Below are 11,864 nucleotides of genomic sequence, written 5' to 3' on the forward strand. Positions count from 1 at the left end.
CTTAGACTTTATCTGTCTATACGGAGTTACATAAGTATTTGTCTTTTACTAACTGACACCTGTGTTTATTAAAGGTCACTTTAAACCATCACAATAATATTTTGGTAGTAACTACTGGGAAAACTAATCCCAGTAGCTATCAACCCCGGTGTGGTAATTAACAATGTGGGGGAAATTCCAGTAGTTAGGACAGGTAAAAACTTGGTGGTAACTAGTGGGAATAGCCACAAAAATATAAGGGAAGTATTTGTCAATGGGGAAATAATGAAATACTAGGACGTTTTAAAACAGTATCTTTATTTTTAAGCGCCACCCCAAATCTCAAGGAAGGTGGTTCTCAATTCGTACGTATTTCAATTCTCTTCGCATGTATATATGTATCTCAATTTAATGTTTATGCCACGATATATCCGTCGTTACTGGACTGATTTTTAAAATTTCTTTCTGTGTCATAATCTTCAGGCTTAAAGTGCAAATCTGCAAATTGTCGAACGCTCTGAAACATTTCCTTTTATCGGTACAATCGACAGCCAACAGCCAATGCTGCCTCCTTCCTTCATCTTTTGGAACACTGAAAAGTTTAATATTATTCATGTTAATTGTAAAGACATAAATTATATAAAGTTGGTATTATTATACTGTGATATGAACTATGAACATAGAAACCGTACCAAGTTGATAGATTTAGCTCCATTCAATAAGAGTAAATACCATGCAAGAAAAAAGATTGGTCACCCTAGTCGTAAAACCACACATAGCATTATTTTTCTTTAAAGGTCATATTTATCGTTCTAAACCTATTCGTGGGAATTTTGATATAATTTGAGACAATGAAAACAATATAATGATAAGAACTAACCAAGATTACAAGCAAAATAGAAGAAAATTTATTGCCAGTGAGGTTTATGAACATTTTGGTAAAATAAGTACTTACTTGTGAAATTTTACGTCGGATTTCGGTTTCCATTTACTTCCACAATGGTTCACTATGCAATACATAGCTCAGAACTTAAGTAAATCGTCGAAAAACGTTTATTTTGCAAAATAAATCTCTGAATCGGTGAATGAATTTTGACAATTCTGACATATCGGGCATATTTTTTTATTATTAGTGTTCCCATAGTACGCAGGAGGTAAATACCGGAGAAATAAGGTTTTTGATTGAGTTTTTTTTTGTATAATACAAAGAAAAGTAAGTCAATTTGATTGAAGAATGTTTTATACGTTTTTTTTATTAACTTATCTGGCAATACATCACAGTGTTGGAATGAGATAGAACATAGGAGTAAAGGTGAATGAACCTGGCTTCAACTCATTGGTCGGCACGCACTATCCAGAGATATATATAAAATTCTTGGTTCCAATTGGTTGACTATACCTGTGACACTGTATACTTACTATCAAACCCCATGCAATCCATTTACGACCGGTCTGACAAAACTACGACCGGTGACCCTGCCTGCTAAACCGCGGTCCAGGGTTCGAATCCCGGTAAGGGCATTTATTTGTGTGATGAGCACAGATATTTGTTCCTGAGTTATGGATTTTTTCTATGTATATAAGTATGTATTTATCTATATAAGTAAGTATATCGTCGCCTGGCACCCATAGTACAAGTTTTGCTTAGTTTGAGGCTAGGAGATTTAAATCATTGTTTTCTGTAATAGCTTATATCGTATTACGCGTCCATGTCAGCGGCAATATGCCTTCAAAGTAAAAATACAACTGGCAACCGAGATTTTTGTTCAATGCAATCTGAATCTTACTCCATCCACGATAGAGGTGATATTATTTTAAAATGCTGATGTTACTATGAATATTCTTAAGTTACATCACTCTTCGTTGGATGACACTTGTTCTTTCGTAACGAAAGAAACTTATATAAGAACAATTTGTTTGATCTAAGAAGTGTGTATAACATTCTGCAAGGTACAGCGGGGTAAATCCCGACTGGGGGGCAATTGCAACTGATCCATTTTTTCCATTATTACACAATTAACTTGAGTTTCACGCGTGCTATTTAACCGGCGGTGGACACTATTTTATAATGCAAACATTGTAAAACATGGAAAATAATGGATCAGTTTCAATTGCCCCCCAGTCGAAATTACCACTTACACTTACTTACCGCTGTAACTTACCACTTACACACCAGTTACATGCTACTTATGCATATACATACAACATACAATCACGCCTTATCCCTTAAAGGGGTAGGCAGAACAGATGAAACTACTCAAGTTTCAGTGCCATTCTTTGAAACAAAACGAAAATTGTGACATTGCAGTGATAGGCTGCCAGCCTCTCGCCCACGCCGCGATTTAACCCGAATCCCATAGTCGACTTCTACGACACCCACCCGTATACCTGACTTGCTAGCATGAGTTACATCGCGCGTAACTCATCAGCTCAGTATTAAATATATTAGCATGCAACAAAATCAGTAACCAATCACAATCACTGGCCAGTGTTCTCGAGGCCGTAATCCCCACAGCGGCCACCACGGGACGGCTGTAATCCCACGGGCCGAGTTAAGCCTTCGAGTGATGAATTGCTCGAGTCTTCCACTCGACTTGCGTCGCATTGAGACAAATTGCTATTGAATCATTAGGTGTAAACGCCTACGGCGTGACGGCGTAGCGGCGCGTAGCTTGCTACAGTTGCGTAGTAAAGGGCGATCAGTCATTTTTAGGTCGGTTCGCGTTGGTTCGTCTCTTAGAGCACTTTGTCAAAGAATTTAAGTTTTAAAAGTTGTTTTCAAGACACAAAATGAATAACCTGTTTATTATAAATCTAAGATCTAAGCTTATGCGCTTTTGGAAGTTAGACGGAACGATCGACTTCATGCAGAAAAATATTTTGCAAGTTTTGTTCAAGGACATATAAGTAACATTGGAGAAATTATCTAAAATCTTTTGAAAAATATATTCACTTTACAAGTTCTTGAAATAATGATAATAAAATCCTTGACTCGAGGTTGGCAACTCTGGTCCAATGAAGTTACTTTTTGAGTAATTAAAATTTTGTATAATTTTGAAAAATGCAACAATGAAAGATATTTATTTAGTTATTGAACAATAATAGAATAGCTAATTTAAGTGATTTAAATAAAATTATTAAAAAAAATTGTATTTAATTTCAAAACGCCGAAGATCTCTCATTAAATTTTAACCCTGCAATGCTTAAGATATAATCCAGTCGGGACAGTAGGGTTTATTTATGTACGCCGTTAAGAAGTGGGTCACCCTTCGGCTCTTAAATATCATCCTAGGGAGCTCACTAAATAAAATATGCAGGGAAATCTTAGGGAAAACAAAGTATGAAATATTACGCCACTGACAGGGATACGATTTATTAACTACCGGTGGCAGATAATTTATAGTGCAATGTTTACATAGTTTACATATACTTTTCATAGTTTGAATATGACGGGTTAAGAATTTCACCACCCCCTTTCTTCCCGTGGATGTCGTAGAAGTCGACTGTGGGATATGGGTTAAATTGTGGCGTAGGCGAGAGGCTGGCAACCTGTCACTGCAATGTCACAATTTTCGTTTTCTTTCAACCCCTTTTTGCCAGTGAGTGGCACTGATACAGGCGTGATTGTATGTATATAGTACATATTGTTCATGTGTCTCTGTCCTCGCTACGGGCCGGTTGCTCTTTATGGGATACAGGTGATCTGATTGTAGGTAATGTATGTTAGGTTTTTGTATCTATTATATATTTGGTGTAACTTAAACTGATGATTATGAAATTGTCGCACATTTATCTGGGACATCAGATAAAGTTTCACATGGACAAGAGCCTAAGACTAAGAGCCGTGGCCTGTTAGTAAGTGAAAGCTTATGGTTGTATTTCAGACACCAACTTGCGCGTGTTATAACTACGAGAATAGGCTACTAGACTCATATTGAATTTGACACAATAAATGATTGTCTTCCGTTGTATTTGACATAAAAAACCAATATTTATAGATTTTGGGTATTAAAAGCGTATGATGACTACGTATTTTCAATTAAAAATGTGTTTAATTTTTCTTTGGCCACCGAAACGCTGTCAGCAATGTAGCGACGTCATCGAATTCGAACTTACTTCATATCAAAACAATCAGTAACATAACGAACTTTATGCTTCATACTCAAAAGTCAGAAAATAATGTTTTCGGTCTAGCGCAGTCGGTAGTGACCCTGCCTGCTGCGCCGCGGTCACGGGTTCGAATCCCGGTAAGGGAATTTATTTGTGTGATGAGCACAGATTCCTGAGTCATGGATGTTTTATATGTATATAAGTATTTATATATTATATATATCGTTGTCTGGGTACCTACAACACAAGCCTTCTTGAGCTTACCGTGGGCCTCAGTCAATCTGTGTAAGAATGTCCTATAATAATATTTATTTATTTATCTAGAAGGACCTGATGCACAGATAATCTATATAACATGACTGTCTTGTTTTCGTCTGATTACGTAAAAGTATACTTAAAAATATTTAATGCTGTTTTTAGGTCATAATAAAATATGGTAATATTTTATTTCGGTTAATATGACAGTGCTTAATCATATAAAACAGACTTTAAATAAAAATTAAAATTTTGAAAAAACCCCCGACCGCGACATAGTGGACCGATTTTCATGAAACATGGCTAAGAACACTCCCGACTAACTCAGCTTTCAAACAAAAAAAACTAAATCGAAATCGGTTCACCCGTTCGGGAGCTACGGTGCCACAGACAGACACACACACAGACAAACAGACAGACAGACAGACAGACAGACAGACAGACAGACAGACAGACAGACAGACAGACAGACAGACACGTCAAACTTATAACACCCCGTCGTTTTTGCGTCGGGGGTTAAAAAAGGGTCAAGTAGCCTATTATCATCACTGTATTTAAGGGGCAATCATATTTTTCACGAGCACAAGGAAAATAATACTACTTAAGTACGCATTTTTTGTGTCTCTATAACTTACTATTTCTATTATCCCTTTTCTATTCTTTCTCCTCGATTATTAGTGTATTTCCAAAAAAAGCCTTTGAATGGCTGCCCAATATATCTCAACACATTGTTCTTACATAAAACATTCGGGGCATGATTCTCCCCTAATTTCGTCGACGTAATTAAATAGAGTAAATTAACGAGAATAAAGACTATGTGAAGGCAAAGAGGATCGAGTATTATAGAGAGTTACTGTCGAAGTAAAATGTGTAATCACAGTGCATAGACTGCCATCTCTTGACACAGGCTTAAAACTTTTGAACCTCAGTTTTGACAATTTGGCCCATATTCTTGGCTTTCTGTGTTAAAATGTCAAATATTAATATTAGCGCCATCTAGCTGAGCGTACCCCAAAGGTGTAATGCCATCTAGGCCACCGTACCTTTTTCTGTATGGTACTGAAGTACGTTTCTTAGACTTTATCTGTCTATACGGAGTTATTTATGTCTTTGGTGAATGTGTACTCATTAGTGGAGCAGTGCGACGTAGCCTTACAAAGTTTCTTAGGGCTTTTGAATATGTCGTGAATACAGTATGGTCATGTACAGTGAACCAATTGGAACCCTAGGCCACCGTAGGACTATGTCATAGTGGCGTTATAAATCAAATTGTATGAAATCTCTTACTGCTTGTCATTTTGACATGGTTGTAGAGTGGCCTAGGGTTCCAATGAGGAGGCACACTCAAAGGTTATGACAGATGGCGCCACCCTATTACTCCATTGCACAGATAAAAAAAAAGTCATACGTGAGTGAGTATTTGTTTTCTCTCTCACACATATCAATGACAGTGACATGCCTAGACACTTGCACAGGCGCCGCCTGGCGGGGTAAAATATCAGCGTGTTTCCTCATTGGTTGAATGTACATACAAGTGTACGGAATACATGGCAGGCCCATTTACTGCCATGATTTTGACTGTTTCACATGCGCAGTTATTCTTATTCGAAGTTCTATATATTCTCAATGTATTTTCATTTTAAGAGTACCTAAATCTTACAAAATAGAATAATACACCGTTAACATTATTGATGTTACAACGTGTATAACCAGTTGATAGTAACTGATACGTTGAAATACGAAATGGAGAGAGGTTATGCTTTAATCGTACACGTTTTTTTCTTTATCAGAAAAGTAATTCAGGGTTACTTTAGGGCAGGGCAACTTTTATTTCAATTCTACTTGTACCATCTACTAATACGGTCCATGAGCACGTATATCTACTTTGTAACATCTTATAACACCATGGATGCAATAAATAAATATGAATATGAATACCGATTTTCATCAATTCATCATTCGAAAAGACAATAAATAAAATAAATACGTATTATAGGACTTCTTACATAGATTAACTGAGTTCCACTGTAAGTTCACGAAGGCGTGTTGTGGGAGCTTAGACAACGATATAAGTAAGTATATGTATAAATTGTAGAATATAGAAATAGTCATGGATGTTTTCCACGTATATGGAAACAAATATCTGTGCTCATCACACTCACACTCAGAACAAATATCTGTGCTCATCACACTCACACTCAGGAACAAATATCTGTGCTCATCACACTCACACAGGAACAAATATCTGTGCTCATCACACGAATAAGTAAATGCCCTTACCGAACAAATACAACTTGTATTAAGTACAATAGGTGCATCTTGTCTTAAAGAAAAAGCTGATGTAATAATAATTATGTCTCATTATCACAGCCCATTATTTACTGTTATCAGCATATACGAGTACAATGAAGATAGCACTATGTTGCCGTCCTAATGGGAAACAATGGCCGCCAGATGCATCACACAAAGGACACTTCCCGATTGACGTGTTCATTAAGATGGCCCTCTGTATCGCTGGAGGAAAAGTTTCCTCTGTACAAGTAGGTCAAGCTTCAAGTTGCCGATAATATGGAGAATGGGGTATAATGGGGGTATAATTATTGAGGGAAATTGGTCAATTTAGCCCCAAACTAAGCATAACTTGTACTAAGGACGACGATATACAAACATAAGGTGATAGCAAATTAGAAGTAAAATTCTTAATTTCAGTTTTGTGGTAAAAACATCGTAAAAAGTATAATATTTTAAACTCAAATATACTCAGGCACAGAGTACTAACCTAACTAAAAAATTAAAATTTTGAAAAATACCCCGACATTGTGGACTGATTTTCATGAAGCATGTAGCCATTCCAGAACACTCCCGACGAATCCAGCTTTCAAACAAAAAAAAACTGAATTCAAATCAGTTCATCCGTTCAGGAGCTACGATACCATAGACAGACACACACACAGACAAACAGACGGACAGAAAGACACGTCAAATTTATAACACCCCGTCGCTTTTGCGTCGGAGGTTAAAAATACCGGTAGCCAATTTGTTAGCACCTTATATTTTATGTATAAAAAACATAGAAAACAACAACGACTCGGAACAAATAACTAAGGTACAGCGGGACAAATCTCGACTTTGCAATTGGGGCAATTGTACCTAATCCATTTTTTCCATTATTCAGCAATTACCGAATAGTTTGTGCATTTGGAACACGACTCCGATTTTGATAAAAATTGGTAGGCTGATAGAGTCCATGATGTTGAGCAAGATCCATTAGGTTTCCCAAAATGTCCTTTTTATCAAAATCGGAGACGTGTACCAAATGTACAAACTATTCGGGAATTGCTCTATTACACTATGATGTTGAGTTCTACATGTATCCACTGAACACGCCTACCATATATAACCGGTGAACAGTCTATTTAATGCAAATTTTTAAATCATGGAAAAAATGGACCAGTTACATTTGCCCCCCAGTCGAGATTTGCCCCGCTGTACCTTATCTATATTTAAATCAGACAGGACTAACCACAAGGCCAGACCGGTCGTCAAATTATCTATGCCTTTATTAAAGCTATCTTTTTAGGCAAACAAAACACGACACTTAAAAACGTCATAAGACTCATAAGATTTATATCTCATTGTCACCAGTGAAGGTGATACATAGCCGTTATATTTTCCGGGTAAATCGTGTGGCTAAACCAAATTTATGGGGGCCTAAAAGGCAACGCCCGTAATCTGTTTCATTACACTCGGAAATGACGCCGCAGCGTTTTGAGTACTCCATTCGAGGCCATCACTCATATTTAGTTGCGTCTTTTCATTCTTGTAATCTTCAATTTAATTTGAAATGTTTGTAAAACACTGATTTAAACTTTCACGATTATCCATACTAATATTATAAATGGGAAAGTGTGTGTGTGTCTGTTTGTTTGTCCGTCTTTCACGGCAAAACGGAGCGACGAATTGACGTGATTTTTAAGTGGAGATAGTTGAAGAAATGGAGAGTGACATAGGCTACTTTCTGTCTCTTTCTAGAGACAAAAGAAAAAGCGAAGCCGCGGGCAGAAGCTAGTTACACATAATTTTATTATTTTTAAATCGTTACTTAATCGCGTATGACGTATTAAACTGACCTCCAACGTTTTAGGGACGGCGTTGTCCCCGTGGTCTCGGAGAAGACTCAGACCAGAGATCAGAGTCGCGATTAAGTCCCGATTTAAAAATAATTATTTCAAATGTTTGTACTGTACCTCTAGGTAAGTCTTATTCCTGAGTTGATTATTAAACTTACCCTTTTCGCCGCCATTTACTTGATAGGTATAAAGTATTACTAGTATGTCTACGTGCAGTTTTCGTTCCCTGATGCTAATTTATTACTTTGGTGACGTGACGGCAAAAGGGTTAAGTATAGCAACCAACTGGCCAAGGTATATGTCATACTATTTTTCTGTTCGACGAAACTGAGAAGTGTTAACTTCGTTTACCGCAGCGGCCTGAATTTTGTCGCTTTCCAGGACAGAAAAGACATTTTTTTTTTCATTCGAATGCCTACCCATGAATCCCGGTTTCATGCTCGATGAATATTCAGTATCGTGCGTGACATGGGCCGATTTGCATACTAACTGTATCAATTGGAGCAAGCTGAGAGATGGCTGAGAGAAGTCGTCGGGTGAGTAGAATGTGCAACTATCTTACTATTTTATATTCTGTTCATTTAAATAATCAAAAAAAAAATGTGCGTGGAGTCCCTACGCGCGAAAGAAGTGGAACTTCGTAACATAACCTTAAAACATTCTGTCAGGTGACTGTCACGTTTTTGCGTTTAGTTACTGTTTTAAATATTTACATAGCTAATTGCTAAAATTATTGAAAAAACAAACATAAACTCGTGAAATACGGACAAGTTCAAGAGTTTCACTTCAAAAATTGGCATATTCCTGGCATCAGTCTAGCATTAGGCGAAATTAGCACTGAGCGTTAAATATTTAACGCTGTCAGTTGGAAATCGCATTAGAAGTTTCACTTCAAGAATAGTAAAATAAATAATTTACGGTAGTTACAACATTTGTCGGTTACCAAACACGCTGGTAGCCTAGCGGTAAGTACGTGCGACTTTCGTTCCAGAGGTCGTGGGTTCGAACCCCAGCTCGCACAAATTAATTTTTCGGAATTTATGTGCGAAATTTCATTTCATATCTGCCAGTTGCTTTTCGGTGAAGGAAAACATCGTGAGGGAACCGGATTAATTCCAACATGGTCTAGTTTACCCTTCGGGTTGGAAGGTCAGATGGCAGTCGCTTTCGTAATAAACTAGTGCCTACGCCAAATCTTGGGATTAGTTGTCAAAGTGGACCCCAGGCTCCCATGAGCCGTGGCAAATGCCGGGATAACGCAAGGAGGATGATGATGACCAAACCAAAAAATATAAACCAAGCGGGTCTGTCACTGAGCGACCTGTCTTTAACCTTCTTAATTGGCTGTGTAATGTTTTCAGGTATCATTCACCCTCGTGGCTTAAGGAGCCTTTTGAGGGTAAACTTTGTTTACATGTTAGTATTTATTTAAATCCCTCAAGATACTATTAACCTTTTCACCGCCATTGGCTTAACGTGAAGTCAGTTCATTTTCATTCAAAACTCATTACGGGTTGTTTAAGTGCAATTTTCGACATTGCAATTTAATTATATATAAATATTACACAAAATCTTTGTTTCAAGTTACAACAAAAAAATATGTAGCTTCATGATTTACATCTACCCTTGAAAGTTATCACAGCAGTAATAAAAATACTTTCTACTTTAAAACCTCCAAAGGGAAATAAGTACTTACGCCCGACCGACCTAAGTATTCCGTAATACCTATACGTTGGCGCGTTACCAGAATACACAATTTATCTTCCCGACAAATCAGGGTATGTAGCCAAATGCACAAACGCTCACGATAATATCGTTATCGTAAACATGAAATAAATGTCATATACAAAGAAAAAGTGACCAAGGCCTCCAAGTGTACCGAGCTGGAATCGAACAAGCGTCCTTCGTTTACCGGACGGATACCTAAACCGCTCTGCCATCGGGTCACGAAGGCAAGGGTCGAAAATTCCAAGTACATTATATGACATTTCCGAAAGCTTGTGGCGCCCTCTAAGCATCCCTGAGGTAGAACGATATGGTTCGACCTCCTGGCTGAATCGACTCAGGTGATTACAAGCTAGCAAAGAAAGATGGCGCTACCATCGTCATTGGAATTTTCGACCCTTGCCTTCGTGACCCGATGGCCGAGCGGTTTAGGTATCCGTCCGGTAAACGGAGGACGCTGGTTCGATTCCAGCTCGGGATATTTGGAGGCCTTGGTCACTTTTTCTTTGTATATGACATTTATTCCATGTTTATGAAGTATAATAGTAGTGTGACTACTTAAAATACAAATTAAAATATTTTCATACAAAATAATTTAAGTAATTTGTTCGTTATCGTAGCTTGCTATCTCTATCGCCTTTCCCTTTTGGCGCGAGAGAGCCAGACTGCGTTTCGATCGGCGTCTGGCGTCAACGATTGTCATTTGGCTAGGTCGACAGGAAAGGACCGGAGATGACATTTCATAATCTTTCTGAAAGGTAATTCTGCTGAGTTTCAAATCCTGTGAATTTTTATACGGGGAGCTTTAGAGGACGTTTGGATGAGGATAAATACGTATTCATTAATCATTTGTAATATAAAATGTCTTTTAGGAAATGGAACGGTTTTTAAAGCAAATCATTTTTGGATTATTCATTGAGTTATTTAAACATGTCTGTTTTAAATCATACGAAATACCACATTATATTGAGGGTGCGCGAATAATTGAGTTTTTATAACTTTTTAAATTGTTATAAGTACGCAGCTTTGGTATCTTTTACAAATAAAAAACATGTATATTCCTACTACGTGCTGCGGCGGACATACCTAAGTAATGGGATATTTCGCAAAACGCATTTCGTAGCCATTGTCCAAGTTAAACACTCAGGCTGCAGAACATTGCCGTAATATTCCCTAAGCATTCTCTTTTAATCTCTGGCTCGGCTCGACTGCACTGACGATGACGCACATACTCATACTGATCAACTTATTTATTAAATTCCTATAAATAAATAAATATTATAAGGACATTCTTACACACATTGACTGATTCCCACGGTAACCTCAGACAACGATATATATGTATATAATTATAGAGGAATAAGTAAGGGACAGTAAGTCAGTAAGTGACATCTAGCGACAATCACGCGTCAAATAGCGTAAAATTATCAGTACCACTACTCGATACTCTAGGTGTCAACGGTGTCTCGTCTGCCAAAAATGTAATATTAGAATAGTTTACAACTTATATTACAGCAGAAGGAATTGAAAACAGAATACTGATTAATACTATTGTAATATTAGCTAAAAATTGGTGAGCATTAGACTCTTCGTTAGTCGCGACATCTATTGACAAGTAGCAGTACTGATAATTTACGCTATTTGATGCGTGATTGACGAGTGATT

General features: G+C 37.4%; 1 non-coding gene across 1 annotated transcript; it reads left to right on the plus strand.

The window, feature by feature from the left end:
* Positions 1–10,608: 10,608 nt before the first annotated feature.
* On the plus strand, positions 10,609–10,680 carry Trnat-ggu. Its single transcript has one exon. It is a non-coding gene; the product is annotated as a tRNA-Thr (tRNA).
* Positions 10,681–11,864: the final 1,184 nt, after the last annotated feature.

This window comes from Leguminivora glycinivorella, chromosome 7 (assembly GCF_023078275.1).
Source record: "Leguminivora glycinivorella isolate SPB_JAAS2020 chromosome 7, LegGlyc_1.1, whole genome shotgun sequence".
Classification (NCBI taxonomy): domain Eukaryota; kingdom Metazoa; phylum Arthropoda; class Insecta; order Lepidoptera; family Tortricidae; genus Leguminivora; species Leguminivora glycinivorella.